Source organism: Castanea sativa, chromosome 11, assembly GCF_040712315.1.
Source record: "Castanea sativa cultivar Marrone di Chiusa Pesio chromosome 11, ASM4071231v1".
In the NCBI taxonomy this organism is placed as follows: domain Eukaryota; kingdom Viridiplantae; phylum Streptophyta; class Magnoliopsida; order Fagales; family Fagaceae; genus Castanea; species Castanea sativa.
This window is the reverse complement of record NC_134023.1, coordinates 16644212-16660766: the sequence shown is the minus strand read 5'-3', so window position 1 is coordinate 16660766 and position 16555 is coordinate 16644212. Positions and strand designations below refer to the sequence as shown.

Genomic DNA, 16555 nt, shown 5'->3' with positions numbered 1-16555 from the left:
TTCAACGCACCACATAAAAATAATATCTACTTTCATTTTTCCTTAAAAGAACAATATCAAGATAAAGACCATGGTAGTGCGTTCTTCTTTTCGGTATTGGCAATTATATTCTCTTTTGTTTTGCAGTCAACAATTTTGCATGCTCTTCTTAATGATTTGGCTCACAATTGTAGCAACTCTCTCTCTCTCTCTCTCTCTCTCTCTCTCTCTCTCTAAAATGTAAATTGCCCAAAAAAATTTGATTGAAATTCGTTTAAATCCTTTACTTTTATTCAATTGAATTTTCTAAATGTCAAATTTATTCAATTAAGACCTTTAGTCTAATTCGATTAAAAAAATTTCGTTAACAATACAATTAACTAATGAAAAAATAAATCTCACATAAAAATATAAAATCATTTTTATTAATTTTTTCATGTGATAAAAAAAAATTTATCGGAAATTTTTTAACTAAATGCCTAATTTGAATAAATTTAGAATTTAAAGGACTCAATATAATTTGTATTTTTGCTATAAAAAAAAGAAAAAGAAAAAAGAAGTTACGTCATACCATGAGAGGTTGTTGCAAAAGAGTCTTTACAAAGCCAGCTACTTGCCTCATCTCCATCTCCAAGTTAATTTCCAACTCAACAGAAGAGTCTTTCACATTATTTCCTATATATCATTTGCATTTTTTCTATACCGTCTAATATAAGCAGAAAGCAAACAGAACCACTTGGAAGAGAAGAGACCCACACGCTCGCCATAGCATTTCTGCACATGGTTAAATGTGAGACATTCTTGTCCAAATCCACGCCATTTTCTCACCTTTTAATTCTCACTTATAGTCAAGCTTTAGAGCAATTGCAAAATATCAGGTAAGTTTACGAAGAATAAACTGATTTATATGACAGTAGTACGATCATGCACTTGGCAAATAAGGGTCACTATCATCTCCAGCAAAATGAAGGAAATCAAGTCGAAGGCATGCTAAAGATGATTTGCTCTCTAGCTAGGGGTACTGCATTGCATTGGCTACCATTTGGTAATTATTTCCATTTCATTTCGACAATTGGGTCAACAATTTTACTACCATTCACAATTAAGCATGTGTAAGGTTGAAATTTATCAACCATTGTGCTGGCTTTATTCTGTGCCAATTTGCTTGTAATTCAGCACTTAGAAACCTTATATTTAGGTGAGATTCATGTAAGGGTAGTGTGTGAGAGAGTGTGAAGAAATGCTCAAGAATGTGCAGTGAAGTAGGGACTCACAGGTGGCTCGCGGCTAGCAAGCCGCCAGATGATACACACGAGCGAAGCGTGCTGAGAAGTTGAATAGTCATGCCAGCTGGAGCACTACAGGACAAAAAGTCCAGTCTGGCCATTCTGTTTGCTCACGGCTGGAACTCACAACTCAGTCAAGTCGCGAGGCCAAGTCGCTAGCCAGCCCCTTTTGGGAAAATATGACCCTTCGCATTCCTTTCTCACTCTAGTATAAATACCTCTTATACCCACGAAATGTAGAGAGCTTCTAGAGAGAATTTTGAGAGAGAAACCCTAGAGAAAAACAAGATTGACTCATCCACAATCTTCACATAGAGACTCTTCAAATTCCTCTACTCTCTTCCTCTCTATTGTTCTATCCTTGAAAGGTAAATTACCAAAACCTTTTCTCACCATACTGTGAGAAAGCTGTTTGGTGCTTTGGGAAGTAGTTAAGAAGGGACCAATTTCATATTAGTTGATGCTATGGGCTGTAGCGGAATCTGGTAAGCTAAAGAAGAAATAGGTTCGGCACAACCTCATTGGAGTAGGAGCTTGAATGGCTTAGGTACACTGGGTAGATTAGGATTGGGGGGTCTTCTGTTGTCCATGTATCCTAACTACATTCTTTAGTGGATTATTGACCGCTTGGAGGGCAACAGAGAGGTTTTACGCCGAGGGCTTTGGTTTCCTCTTCGATAACACATCATTGTGTTGTCCTTGTGTTTGCATCTCTCTTCCCTTAATCTTTGCCATTTGATTTATGCTGTGAATGTGATTTTATTTGGTTTAGATTATGTTATCAATTCTGTTTTAGCTTATTTACATTTTCTGCACGTACATTGTTTGTCTATAAGCTTGAATTGGTAATTTGTTATTTGGGGGTCTAAACTTTCAAACGTGTTTTACACGCTTTTTGAATACAGAGATTTCTCGCATGCCCCAGTCGCGAGCCCATACATAGATTTCTCACGACTCACTGGCGGGTAAAAGTCCAAGTCGCGAAAAATACTTAGAATATTTTTCAATTTTTGGCTTTATGTTTTTCGCGGCTCAAAGTGGCGACTTGTTCGCGGGTGGAAGGTCTAGTTGCGCAGGGTACACAAAGATTTTCGCGAAAAACTTCGCGACTTCCATGCGGGTAGAACTTCTAGTCGCGAAAAACACTCAGACAAATTTTTCAAAATTTTGCCATTAAGTGCTCTGGCGAATGAGACTAGCGACTTTCCCACGACTTGAATCAGTCGCGAAATCGCGTGCTTTGCGTTTTTGAACAGTTTTTAAAACTTTTTCAAATTTTCCCTTGAATTTTTGTGACTGTTCATTGTCTTTCCCATTTACAACCCTCTCAAACTCACCGTGTTTCTTCCTAAACCCACCATTAATCTTCATCCTCTCAACTTTAATCCTCAAGAAAAAGGTATGGGTTTTCTTATTTTCTCTAAGTTTTTCATGTTTTTAACCCTGTTTTCTTGGATCTGTGAGTTGTTGCTATGGTTTGTGACATATGTTGTTTTAGTTATGGGTTGGGTCCATATTTGTCTTATCTTGGTGTTTGGGTTTGTTTGATCGTGCTTTATGATGCATGTTATGGGTGTTATCATGTCTTAGTCTCATTGTTTGAGGTTATTCATGTTGATTTGTGCATCTCATACCCATTATGATGTGTCTTATTGACATATTTTTTGGGTTTATTGTGGTTTACTCAGTGTGCGAGTTTGTTTGATTCTATATGGTTGTGTTTTGATGTTTGGGTTATTGTTTAACTTTTGTTTATCATAAGTGTTGCTTCTGCCTTGAGGATTTTGTCTGCTATGTGTTTGTTTGATTATCTCATTCTCATTGTGCTATGTTTCATTGACATATGCCTTCTTCTGGATATATGTGTTACATACTGTTTTTATACAGATGTATGTGCCTAGGACTGTGTCTTCTAGTGTCCTTGCTTTATGTAGTTGTGGCCACTATCTCAGTGTGCTTTGCATTGGTCCTGTTGTTAGGTTGCTCTAACCTTTCTGTTATGCTAACCATGTTTCTAATGGTCCTTTTTCCATCTACTGTACTTTGTTTTGTGGCCTTTTTTGCTATGTTTGCAGATGTCACCTACCAAGAAGAAAACTACTGCCAAGAAGGGTGATAAAAGGCTGAAAATGGACAACACAAAATTTAGATCCACTAAACACTTTGAGAGATATAGAGACTTTTTCGTAAAGGCACCCATCATTCAGGAACGATTTGTAGATTTGGTGGATTTGAAGGACACCTTTATTCCAAAGTGTTTTGAGGGCAGAGGATGGGATAAGTTGCTGAGTGACTTACCTATGGTGTGTGAGTCTTTTATCAGAGAATTTTATGCAAATGCTGTACTGAGAGAAGATGAGTTGAATAGTTGGATAAGAGGAAATGAATTCACAATAGTAGTAGGTGATATAGATAAGGTGCTAGATCTTGAAGAAATAGAGGACCATGACTTCACCAACTTCAAGGACAGGATGTTATCCATAGAGACCGTCCAATCTCGCATTGGTGGATCACGAGAGGGGCGATGCCTCAACACTACTCACTTCCCTATTGACATGAGGTGTCTAACCACCATCATGATGTTCAATTTGTACCCTGTTAAAAAGCTGACTACAATTAATAATGCCAGAGCTATATTTCTCACGGAGCTTAAGGAAAACACCTTCATAGACATTAGTTCTCATATTTTTGACACCATTCTGCATGAAACTAGAACAGCCTCTAAGGCCAAGCTGATTTTCCTGGCCTCCTTATAAGGATTTTCAAACCGAAAGATGTTCCCATCCCTCAAGATATCAGTCCCATGTCTGTACCCTCAGCCATCAACAAACTGACCATCACAAGGATACAAGTTCGTCTCCTTGGTGATGAAGAGGAAGGTGAAAAAGTTGAAGGTGATCCCATGGACACTAAGATAGAGGCTGCAGGACAGGCTTCAAGCTCAAGAGGTCGTGGCAAGAGGAGCAGAGCTTCATCTTCATCAGTTGTACCTTTAGATGCATTCCAGATCATCCTAGAGAGGATTGACGGGCTCAGAGATGTCCAGAATGAACAATCTGAAAGGCTGACTGCACTTCAAGATTAGATGAACATCCTCTTAGCAAAGTTTGATAGCTTTTCCTCTTAGCAGTGACCCTTTGGCCATTCCAGTCAAAAAGGGGGAGAATTTTTTAAGGGTAGCAGCTCTTGAGGGGGAGTGTCAGTTTAAGGGGGAGCGTGCCCAAAAACTTATCTTAAGCAATTTACTTTATGATTATATTATATATTTTCTGGTGTGGTGTTATATATTTTTGCCGTTTTAAACTCAAGGATCATATTTTTATATATTTAAGATAGTTTTTCAGTTTTTATGCATGCTTTCAATCTGTACCCATGTTGCTTTTGTAAGCTTTTAGGGTTTGTTCTGTAGGCTTTTATGGTTTGTACCATGCTTAGGCAACCTTTATGTTTTGTACCTATGCTTTGTAGCTTATGTACTTGTTGTTCTGCTATGCACTACTTTTAGTACATCACTCTTGTGCCCGTGTAGGATCTTGTTCCTAGATGCATATACTTCTTGTATTGTGCATTGGTTGAGTGTTGGACATGCAAATGATTCTTTGCATTTAAGCTTAATAGCTTGCATGTCCGGATGTTCATTCCAAGTGTGAATGAGCATTGTGGTCACTATTTTGTAGTGATTGCTTGTATGGTCAAGCTTTTGGTCTATTACTTTACTCCATTGTGCTTGATCGCATTGTGCTTGTCTCATATGCATTACAAGTTTTTCTGCATGCAATGATCATATTGTGTTGTAGTATTTCAAGAGACACTTGTTCTTATGATTCAAGAGCTACACAGATTCTAGAGTTAGGTGTGAGTGAGTTTTGTTCAATTGTTCTCAACTCACATGTTAAGTATAGAGTTTGTTTTAGGGTTTTGTCACAAAATAGCCAAAGGGAGAGATTGTAAGGTTGAAATTTATCAACCATTGTGTTGGCTTTATTCCGTGCCAATTTACTTATAATTCAGCACTTAGAAACCCTGTATTTAGGTGGGATTAATGTATGGGTAGTGTGTGAGAGAGTGTAAAGAAATGCTCAAGAATGTGCAGTGAAGCAGGGACTCGTAGCTGGATCTCGTGGGTGGCTCGCAGCTAGCAAGCCGCCAGATGATGCACATGAGCAAAGCATGCTGAGAAGTTGAATAGTCACGCTAGCTAGAGCACTATAGGACAAAAAGTCCAGTTTGGCCATTCTGTTTGCTCGCGGCTGGAACTCACGACTTAGTCAAGTAGCGAGGCCAAGTCGCCAGCCAACCCTGCTTAGGAAAATATGACTCTTCACATTCCTTTCTCACCCTAGTATAAATACCCCTTATACCCACGAAATGTAGAAAGCTTCTAGAGAGAATTTTGAGAGAGAAACCCTAGAGAAAAACAAGATTGACTCATCCACAATCTTCACATAGAGACTCTTCAAATTCCTCTACTCTCTTCCTCTCCATTGTTCTATCCTTGAGAGGTACATTACCAAATCCTTTTCTCACCATACTCACATCTGTGAGAAGGCTGTTTGGCGCTTTAGGACGCAGTCAAGAAGGGACCAATTTCATATTGGTTGATGCTATGAGCTGTAGCGGAATCCGGTAAGCTAAAGAAGAAATAGGTTCGGCACAACCTCATTGGAGTAGGAGCTTGGAGGGCTTAAGTACACTGGGTAGATTAGGCTTGGAGGGTCTTCTGTTGTCCATGTATCCCAACTAGATTCTTTAGTGGATTATTGACGGCTTGGAGGGCAACAAAGAGGTTTTACGCCGAGGGCTTCGGTTTCCTCTTCGATAACACATCGTTGTGTTGTTCTTATGTTTGCATCTCTCTTTCCTTAATCTTTGCCATTTAATTTCTGCTGTGGATGTGATTTTATTTGGTTTAGATTATGTTATCAATTCTGTTTTAGCTTATTTACATTTTCCGCACATACATTGTTTGTCTATAAGCTTGAATTGGTAATTTGTTATTTGTCAGTCTAAACGTTCAAACGTGTTTTACATGCTTTTTGAACTTTCAGCATGATTAAAACCAAAATTGCAGAATTTGACAAACTTTTCGTCTGATGCAAGGAAGGTAGACCTTATATTCATTTTTCCTCACTTTTAATTTAAAAAGGATTAATTGGCACTTTAACTGCAATCTCGAAATATGTTTTCTCACTTCTCTAGAAAGATCCATGCAAGTTTTTTAAGAAAATGATTCAAAAAATGGTTGGGGTTTTGTCATGAAGATTGAAGCTCATCATGACAAAGTTAATATAAAACTTCTGTCGAGGTTTGCTTTTTCATGTTTTACACCTAGCCATGTATCTTGCATCTATTAGGCATCTTTTAGCCTAGGCCTTTTCTAAGAAGGAAGTAAGGCCTGACACTTTCGCAGAATGGACTTAAGGGTCCCATTCTGCTGCTACCAGTTTGTGCACAAACATTAAGTTCAGTCCAAGGAGTGCTGATGTGATATGGACTTATTCTCCTTTTCTACTACCACTGAGGGGGTTGTTCTCCACCTTCTACAGAAGGAACATTATTCTGCTATATAACGAGATTTACTCTATGAAATGAGTTTTTCTCTACTTTCTACAAATTGATCATTAATTTGCTTCTTCTACTATTATAAGCCCTGCATAAAAAATACTAAAGCTCAAAGAAAGTATTCACCAAGCAAATGTTAGTTATAACATGTTAGCCTACATTTTCCCATATATATATATATATATATATTTGTATATATACTGATACACATTTACGCATTCTGTAGAACAAATTGGGCCAAAAAGAGTTCAACTCCAACTCACATAGTCATATTGCCTAGAGTTGGCACAAATCTATAAGGTTTGGAATCTGAGTCAAATTGGCCATATTAAGCGTGCGTTTGGATACCGCTTATTTTGCTGAAAACTGAAAACAATAAAATAATAATAATAAATTTACTATTTGAGCTTTGGTTACTGTTCATATGTCTGATTGCACTGTTCATGTCCCATGAACAATGCAACAAGCGCTGGACTAAAAAAAAAAGGCCAAAAACGCAGCTTGACAAGTGCAGATGCCCAATACAAATGGACCCTAAGATGAATATTGAGAAACTCAAGAGAGATGTGTCTCGTGGGAGAGAGGAAGTTTTCCTAGTGGTGTATGTCAATACTACTATTTTGCAGTGATCTCTCCCAAGGAGTATTCTGTAAAAGGGTGAAAGTACGTTACAAGGTATGAATTCTCCACCTCTTCTCCACTATTTTTATCTCATTCTATCTATTATATTCTCTCATTCTTTTTCTCTCTTTTTATTCTCTTTTTCTCTCTTCTTCCTTCTCTGTTCTCCCTCCATGTTAGCTCCCTTTGGTGATATCTCCCCCTTTGAAATTGAGTGGGTCTATTACCCATTTTGCTTTTCTTTTAATTTCTTGAGCGCCATGTCTGCCTATTCTTGTTGGCTCTCCTTCTCTCTTTTGGATTACAACAACAAATGAATTCTTTGGGGGCTTTTTTTTTTTTTTTTGGTGTGGGTTTGTGGTTAAAACTTGGTTTCTATCTCACGTAAATGGTGGAAGACCATTAATGCTATTTGGCTTGGTGTTATCCGACCCTATGACAAGCACCTCGTGATAATCCACAATTTTTTCCTCCTTTGGTATGAGTGCAGGCGCAAGCATCCATAATGGTGCATTTGGGTTTCCGCAAATTTAGGGGAAGTATGCCTTGGCCTAGGATGGACCATGGTAAAGGGTGTAAATGGAGTTGCCACCTAGTTTAGGTCTAGGAACCATAAATGTAGTGCCCTAGTTGAAGGACTAATCTTTACCAAAGCACATGTCTGGAGTTTACATATGGAGATGAAAAGGTTTTAGGCTCCCAACCCCACCCCACCCCACCCCACCCTACCCCACCCCACCCCACCCCACCCCTAGATCGGCCTTCACTTATTGTGTTCCAAATTCTAATTCCATCAAAGGGTCCTCTAATTTGTTGCTCTAAACTCACACACACTAACAAACATGGAAAATGTCCCACACTCATCCATAGCATAAAAACCCTACCATTCATCTAACGAAATATATCCAAAGGCAGCAAGCACATCACAAAACAGCAACATCAACAAGGCATTAACATCAAGCAGATCCCAAACATCCAAGCATAGCATCATGGCATCAACCAAACATATTCATCATGTTCATAAACCATATCATGCTCATCATCCAAATCAAATGCATGCTTAAGTAATTATACATGACTTACCTCACTTACCTCACAACACCTATGCATTAATGCATGTTCATGTTCATATTGTTCATGCAAGATATAAACCCTTATTATCAAATCAACAAATAAAAGCATGTGAAACATGTTATTCTACTAACCTTAATGATAACCATGGGAAAACTAGACTCAACAAGACCAAAACATGTGATTAAAACTAAGCAAAACAAATAAAATAGTAAGAACCCTAAATCTGGGTTTCTGGGCATGAGTATGCATGCACATACATGAAGAATGAGTATGCATGCTGAAGCATGCGCATGTATACATGCCCAGGAAAACAGTTTTAAAGCATCAACAAAACAACAGTCAAACAAAACCTAGCATGCTTCTAATACAAAACTGAACAACCTAAACTAACAACAAAGATAAGCAAAACAAAATATATTCCTAAACATGCATTGGATCTAATAACAAACAAGAGCAACTCTTAAGACATCAAAACATGTTCATCAATATATCCAATTATTCAACTCTTCAATCAAAATATGGTGAGACACAACAAATCAAATAATATTTCTAAGCATGTATAACACATAAATAAAATTAAGAACAACAAATTAAGTTATAAAGACCCAAATTAAGGAAGAGTCATGGGGAAAGACTCACCTTGCTTATGGATCACAACTTGGTAGAGATTTAACCAGCCCCTCAGTGCCTACACAACAAAATTTAATGAGATTCAAAGGAAAATAGAAGTTTTCAATAGTTCTTAGTCATCAAAAGTCAAAATATAAATGATTCTTGAAAAGGTTTTGATTCAATGATTTGAAAAACTTAGTTTCTGCTTGAATGAACACTAGAGAGGGGTTTTAAAGACGTGCTAATGGATGTGTGTTTAGAGGGTTAAAAGAAAGAATGAGTTTTTGGAAGAATGTAGGTGAAGAATCAACTCTCTCTAGCTAGGCTTTGAGTTTGGAGTCATAAGGTTGTATTTATATGTCTAAACTAGGGTTTTAGACTCATTTAGAGGGTTTTGGACGTTCCAAAGGGTCTAGGGGCCGGGGCCTATCAAAGAAGGGAGCTTTAGGCCCTAAAAAATGAAGTTCTAGGCTTTTGGAAAGCAGCATGCATGCGCATGGTTGGGGCATGCACATGCATGCATGTTTCATGCACTTGCATGCGTCCCCAAAATCCTAATTTGATAGCACTGATGGCCCAAATTCAAATGGTCATAACTTACTTAATTTAAGTCCAAATTAGGAAAATTTTGTTTTTAAATTAAAGACCAGGATGTCTAATTTCAAATGAAATAAACCACACTCAAAACATTGTTTGCGATCAAAAGTTATGGGCAAACCAGTGAGCAAAGGTCATTTTTCAGAATCGTTTTCAAAACGATTTGAGCACTTTTGAGTTGTGATTATTTCCAAACTATCAAAATAACTTCAATTACCTTTTGTAGACATATAAAGCTCATCATTAGGACCAGGGACTAAAGTTTTCCTTCTTTTTGTTGGAAAAATACATGTTTATGTCGCATACAAAACATACGCAGTGAAAAATTAACGAATCTACTTCAAAACAAAATATCAGTTTAATCTTCACTCCAATTCCACTTTATGCTCAAGAAGTGTGGTCTTTCAATTAGTTTCCAAAAGGAGAATAAGATAGTGTTTCACACTCACATATGCTTTCACAATTGTGTCTCTCTCATCAAATTCTATATGTTTCTCCCTTTGTATCAAACTAATTATTTAATTAGGCAAGCCTTTTGGGCCTTTCCAATTGGGCTTTAGTGTGTGGCTTGGAGTGGGACCGAAAGGGAACAAATAAGACTTTAGCTCCAATGGGCCTTGGGTTTTTCTGTTAACTGTTGACAAGTCCAAAGTTACCATTAATTATATTTAATACCACTATATAAATATAATTGCACTCTAGGCCTTATTAATAAACTATATTCCAACACTTTATTGTACATACAACCCCTTCATAAAATATTTGTAGCAATATAAAGTCATAAGTATAGACTGTTACTTTGAAGATTACTACATCTTAATCCTTGAGTACCTGATTTAATCCTTTATGTTATTCATCATATATTTATGAAATCCAATTTCATAAATATGTACTTTAGTAACTCCTTACTAAAGTGGTTAGGTCTAACTCTTTGAATAAACAAACTCATTAAACTTATCTCAAGGGAATATTTTATATCTCCATTAAGAGATTATGAATTCCATCTTGAGAATATATGTTCTTTCAATACTAAATGTGGTCGCCCAACATACTGAGGTTTTGATCTTGACTTTAGATCTCACTCCTGATATATCAAAGCAACCTACACCTCATGATCAAGTCCATTGTTCTCTCAGGATTAAGAGTTCATGCAAATAGAAGTCGTGAGATCTATTATTCATTTTACAGTCGTTTGGAGAATAATAAATCTCATAGCGGTCCAGTTTAATATGTCTTAACTCTTAAAACATATCAACACATCAACTAGAAGTTTTCATTTTCATGATCAAGACAAATCATCTTAGTTAATATGTTATAGTCTTCGCAGATGAAATGCCCAATTTCATCACCGACTATGAACTATAATTTTGAGTTTACAAAGAACTTGTGATCTATATTTTCTGTGACTAAATCACATACTATGCATCTCATGCACTATATGATAATGTCCAAATATTCATGTTACCAATGTTTTAGATAATAATAAAACAACTTTATTAATTTCAACATAATGTTATACATAGCATCATACAATAAGATTTAAGGGTACTAATTCTAACACTTTTGCTATACTTGCTCTGCAAGTGTAATCGAAAGCCTAAAAAGATGAACCATTTTATAGGTTAATAAAATTTTAGTCCCCACACACACACACAACACAAACACACAAACATGCAAGCAAACAAACAAACATGGGGCGTGGGTGCAAAATCCAATCATTGGATTCTACGAGTCCCTATTCTCCTAGGTTCGTTATCTTGAACCTTGGGTAAAGGGAAAAACAACAAAAGGGGCTACTACCCAAGCCAAAAAGAAAACTCATCACATCATCATTCTATGTTATCATCACATCAATAACATATCATGAACACAACAAAAATGGCTACTATCCTAAGCCAACAGGAATACATCAACACATCATAAACACAACCTCAATCATCAAAGAGACTAAGTTTGCTATTTTGAACCTATTATCAAAGGCACACAACAAGAATGACTACTATCCTAAGCCAAAATCACACATCACACATCATATTATCAACACATCATCATAACATCAAAAACACATCAACACAACATCATAAACATATGTACATCATCATAAGCACATCAACACGACATCATATTATCCTAGAAGGTTCAAGAGACTCAACATCACACATTAAAAGAATTTATCACTCTAGACACACATCATTTTTTCCCCCAAAAAAATTCATTATTTAAGAAATCAACATCATTTAAGAAATTTGTCATACAAATCCATCCATTTTTGAAAAAAAAAAATTCTTTCATAATTTTCCTTTGAAATCTCTCTTGAATTTTTAAAATTCTTGATTTTCTTCTTAAGTGTCATTCTCTCTCTTGAATTTTGAATTTCTCTTTTGAACTTTGAATTTTTTTAAGTGACATCTTTCTTGAAGTTTTGGATTTTTCTTTGGATCTTTGAATTTTTTTTTTGAATCTTTTAAATTTTTCACAACAATTAAGTCACATCAACATAATGGATCACATCAGGTTTGGTCCAAACATATCAGGACAAAACCAAAGCACAACAGTTCACATTAGGTTAAGTCCAAACATATCAAGACAGAATCAATCACAACGAGTCACATCAGGTTAGGTTCATACACATCAGGATAGAACCAATCACAACAGGATACATCAGGTTAGGTCCAAACACATCAGGATTGAACCAAGCATAACAAATCACATCAGGTTAGGTCCAAACACATCAGGACTAAACCATAGGCACAACATGTCACATCATTCCGCTTAATCTTCTCTTCATTTTTTGTTCATCTCTTTTTTTTTTCTTTTTAATCTTCTCATCATTTTTTTTTTCAATCTCTTCTTTTTTCTCATCTTCTCATATATTTTTTTAATATCTCTCTCTCATCTTCATCTTTATCCTCTCTTTCTCATCTTCCCATCATTTCTTTCTGTTCTCATCTCTCTCTCTCTCTCTCCCATCTTCTTTTCTTTTATCCTATCTCTTTCTTCTCTCATTTTTCAATTCCTCATTTTCTTTGTGAATATTCATCTTTCATTTATTTTTTTCTTTTTCTTTATTTTTAACGTCTCACTTTTTTTAATATTTAATTTTCAACATCATTCCTCCTAGGATTTGTGAATTAATTTTAAAAAATATTGTGATTTGTGAAATTAGTTATATCCATACACATGGTCAGTTTGATTAGTTTTTTCTTTATTTGACCAAAAAAAAGTTTAAAAACAAGAAGTAGAGTGAGACTTGCAATAAGAAAAAAAAATACTAGGGATATTAAGAAAATTCATAACGTGGGACCTACATTAATTAATTGTATTGACTTTTTGACAAAAAACAAAATAGTGGGACCCGCAAAATATAGTCTAATACAACAAAAAAAAGCCTCCGTTTGTTGTGTCTCTAAATTTCCCCAATAAAAGATTTTTGTTTTTGGTAGCTTATTTTTATGGGTTTCACTATTATTTTTTTGGCCAAAAAGTCAAAACATTAAATTTAATGTAGGTTCCATGTTATGGTTTTTCTCAAAAAGCCAAGTATGAATCTCAAACTCTCTCTTTCATCCCAGGATCACAACAACACACTCTCTCTCTCAACTCAAAATCTAAAGAACAAATTTTCTCTCTCAACCCAAAATCACAACAACTATCATGCATGGCTCAATCGAAGATCTCAAATCTTAGATTTTGAAATGACATGTGAAGGACAATTCCAATATCTGTGTGTGTGTGTGTGTGTGTGTGTGTGTGTGTGTGAGCATTAAAAAAAAACAATTGAGTTTTGGACTTTTAGATTAATAGCTCAATTGAAGATCTCTAATCCCAGATTCTAAAACAACATGTGAAGAATGATTCCAATCTCTATCTCTCTTTGTCAAAGCATTAAAGAAACAATTGGGTTTTGGACTTTTGGATCCAAAAGAAGAGGAACGAAAGGGAAAGAAGGAGATGAAAAAAGAAAAAAAAAAAAAAAAAGCTTGGGTAAAGTTTTTGGAGAGAAGCAATGCTTTAAAAAATAAATGCAACTTCTACAACATTTTCATAATAATTTCAAAAATATATATATGTGCCAAGCTGTTACTAGCTTTAGTTTATGCTCATTATTAACATCATTGTTTTTACGTAACAATGACAATTTGTAATGAAAATGTTGTAAATATGGATTTCTTAATATATATATATATATATATATATATATATATATATATTTTTCCTCTTTTTCTTTTTCACAATACATTAACAATTTGATATATTTGTTGTGAAATTTGTTTGGTTCATAAACTTTCTCTTCTAGAGAGAGGGAGAAGGTGGAAAGATAAGGAGAAAATTTTAGAAAGGGGAGTGGTGAACGTGTGATGACTAAGATAAGATAGAAAGAAGACACGAATGGGATTAGGGTTACGGGGTAGTGGGAGAGGAAGATAAGATTTGGGGAGAGGGAGACAAAAATAAATAAATAAAAAAGATAAAAAATTGAAAGAAATTTTTTTAAAGGTTTATATTAGTGTCTTAAAAATTTTAACTATTTTTTTTATAGGAAGTTTTTTTTAACTATTTAAGTGAGAAGAAAAATTCTTCTCAAATTTTTTTTTTTTTTTAAAGTGAGAAGAAAAAGATGTAATTTTTTTTTTATATGAACTATGGTTCACTACAAACTAGTTTCATAATAAAGTTGAAACAAATAACAGAAAGCAATTTTTTATTTTTTTACCAACTTAGTACTCACCCCATTTTGAATACAAATTCTCAATTCTATTCTATGTTTCACTTTACGCTCCATCTTTCTCTTTTCTTTTTTTTTCTTTTTTCCTTTTCTATTTTAAACTTTAATTATTTTACAAGAAAAATTAAATAATATATGACAAATTGTTATTGATAAAAACAAAAAATAAAATACAATCAAAAACTGGTATAAAATCTTAAAATTTCTTAATTATATTGTAAACAAAAACGGGTTGCAGCGCAACCCAAAGAGAGAGAGAGAGAGGCACACCTTCAGCAGGATCTGTACGAGTTTGGGTTTTAATTTGAGATTGAGATTGAGCTAATTTCAACAGCTGGCCGAAGAAGCAAGCAGCAAAAGAAGCTACAGCTATAAGTGGTGCTGATCCCACCATGGCTTTAATCTTCCTAACAATATTGATGAGCACTGAGATTACAGAGAGCTAGAGAAAGATGCATGTGTCTCCGTAATTTGCAGAGCCATCTGACCTAATGAAATGCATCTCCTAAATATACAAGTTCCCAAGGCAAGTCCATCCATTTGGAGGTTGAACTTTAACATTGTTTATAAAATTACGTAATAATACCGAATTACTAATCACGGGTCAAGTACTCAATCCAAGCACAACATTTTTTTTATAGGGAACAACACCACATTTTTTAGTGTAAGTTTTATTCATTTTTGTGTCTTACATGCATCATTCGGATTTTGACTTAATGGAAAAGCTGATACGTCTCTACCAAAAAGGAAAGCTAATACATCCTCTAGTCACACCTTGCTAATTTGACTTTGAAGATTGGGACATTTTATTTAAAAGATATACATGCAAGCATAATCAATCCGTCGTTATAATCAATCACTGTATTTTAATAAGAATCATTAAAAAAATAATAAATAAAAACCTCTAAATAAATTGCCAGCTTCACATTACTTGACCAAAAGAATAAGGGAGTACAGAGAATTATTTACATTACTCTGCTATATATATAAAACTGAGCAGAGGAGAGACAAGAGAGAGAGAGAGCAAAACGGGAAACCAGTAAAACAAATCAACAAACTAACTGATTTTCTAATCTACCAATAACTTTATAACACATGTTATCACTAATTAATAAACTGTTATAGTGCTAACGTGTTTTGCATGTACTTCATTTAAGTCTCCCAAGTCTAAGAAAGTATCTCCAGAGACGGCTTATGAGACCCATGTTAGTGCGTAGAAATAAAAATAAAAATAAACTAGAAACAACTGCTTTTAACCCATGTTTAAACCATCTTAGATAACATTATCGCACCAAGAAATGGATGATATGGTATTCTTCATCCGTTTATTATTTTATTTTTTCCATACTGTCATTTGGTGAAGACATCATATAATCTTGCAGTTTTCTATATGTTTGGTTTTATAATTTATGTGAATGTTTTTCCTGGCAGTATACTACGCATTTCCTTTAAATAATCTTCATAGTCAAATTAGTAAGGCATGCCCAATATATAAAAGAGGTTGAGGTGTGGCTAGAAGATGTCTTAATTAGGAATTTGTTTTTTCTTTTTTTTTTTGGAGAATATATGAATAAAACTTATACCCAAAAAAAAAAATTATACTAAAAAATATATTGTTGTTTCCTATAAATAAATATAATAATGAATGTTGTGCTTGGCTTGAGTAACTTGGTATTACTAAGCAGCTTAATATTATTAAAAAGGCTGTTTTGTATTATTGTTTAAGACTTCACTTTGTATACGCAAAATGTCAATTGAAACTAATTATTTTCAGCAGAGACACAAAGACTTCAAATCTCTATGCTCCTATTTACCAAATTATATATATATATATATACAGTGGTGGAGTTAGGATTTTAGTCCAGAGGGGGCAAAATTAAAAGACGATATTAAAATTGAAATTTATCTAAAAAACATTAATCAACAATAATAACAAAATAAATAAACGATTGTAAGCAAATATGAATATATTTCATATTATTAAAATAAATAAACAAAAACAACAAATTTATAGCTACTAAAAAATTTACAAACTAATAGAGTAAAAATATGATTAGTGTTACTTAAAAAATATAATGAATAAATGTTTGAAATTATT

General features: G+C 34.6%; 1 long non-coding RNA gene across 1 annotated transcript; it reads right to left on the bottom strand.

Annotated features, from left to right (window-relative positions):
- Window positions 1-423: 423 nt before the first annotated feature.
- Window positions 424-15015, bottom strand: LOC142614954 (uncharacterized). The gene is made up of 3 exons (XR_012840614.1): window positions 14728-15015; window positions 9162-9210; window positions 424-753 (listed from the first exon to the last, which is right to left on the bottom strand). It is a non-coding gene; the product is annotated as an uncharacterized LOC142614954 (long non-coding RNA).
- Window positions 15016-16555: the final 1540 nt, after the last annotated feature.